The sequence below is a fragment of the Penaeus monodon genome, chromosome 20, assembly GCF_015228065.2.
Source record: "Penaeus monodon isolate SGIC_2016 chromosome 20, NSTDA_Pmon_1, whole genome shotgun sequence".
Taxonomy (NCBI): Eukaryota; Metazoa; Arthropoda; class Malacostraca; order Decapoda; family Penaeidae; genus Penaeus; species Penaeus monodon.
Window position 1 is genome coordinate 30,084,819 of NC_051405.1, and position 1,462 is coordinate 30,086,280.

Below are 1,462 nucleotides of genomic sequence, written 5' to 3' on the forward strand. Positions count from 1 at the left end.
TTGCGAAGCACAAAACGGCCTCTCCAAATTTACGCTTCGGAATCAAGAGATAAAGATCCTCTGAAAGTTGGGTTATAAAGTCGAGTGGGATGTTCCGTCTGGCAACAAACCACGCCCATGGCAGGAAGCCACGCCTACTAAAGTGCTGTGTCCATTAGACCACTGGACTGCTAACGAGTGTGGATTTTCGAAGAATGCCTGGCCACCTGGGGGTTATTGTGGATTAGAGTGGATTATTTCATCCACTCAACCCTATCTCTTCAAAAGCCAAGGTCACAGAAGATACCAAAAGGGAGTTCTATATAACTGAACAAATAGAACTCCATATAACAAAGCCTTGCAATCAGAGTTATGCGAGGTAACGAACCCAAGATTAGTAGTTGGCTAAACAACCTACTGGTCTAAGGGATACATTAAACCCTCGCAAACAAGCAGTATAAGTTATTGCTCCTTTCCTTTACGAGCTCATGCAGATACGTGCACCCCCCTATTCAACCTTCTGCAATACTTGCAACAACTTGCGCATCCTCTGCCTAAGAAAGATAGAAATCTGTTCCTCACACTGATACTATCGCTAAAATGTCTCACCTTCATACTTGTTCCCTAGTAAATTCGCTTTTTCTCTGAGAATTGGAGACAAAATGGAGTTTATTTATTCTTGACGAAAAATAGGCTGCTACTTGTGAGCTACAATGAATGACTTAGTTTAAGGTGTAGTGGGCTTTACTCATCACTTCGTGTACATGTATGTATGTACGTGTATGTACGCGTTCACTCGTGGGCGAGCGGGTCTGTGCAGAAGTATTGTTACATAATCGTAACTATTATTGTTTCAATGGAGAATGTTCGGTTTAACGATGCCGTTTTCGATGTGAAACCGGTCTGTATTTCATGGTTTAGGTGCGTTTTATTTATAAGTATGGAAAGTTTACATAAGAAAATAAACCTTTAAACCTTTTAATTGTATTTCAATTACAGATGTCTTATCGTTTTTCGTTAATATGATAGCACATATTGTAATGGCAATAGCAAGAAAATGAAAAACTATAGATAAAAAAAAATAAGCAAGACAACATAGTAAATATTCGTATAGACATAACCATCGGTCTTTTTTATTTTTGTTTGTTTGTTTTACATAATCTTTTCTCTTTGTTTTTGCCTTTGCAGTGAAAAAAAAAAAAAAATCTTTCTAATTTACTGTATAACATTTGGACTGTCTTTACCTCTCATTTCCTTCCAGAGTCTCCTTCACCTTGAATGAATTACGATCAGGGGAAGAGGAGAAGAGACAAACAAAGAGCGGGCGAAAAGAAGAAAAGAAAAGTAATGCGTGTGAGAAGAAGGAAGAAGAAATTAGGGGATCACGGAAAAAGGGCGAGAGGAAGCGAGCGGAGTGCGAGGAAGTATTCCGAGTTTTTGTGAGGATTTATAGCTTATGGATTAAGAAAATATAGATTGATAT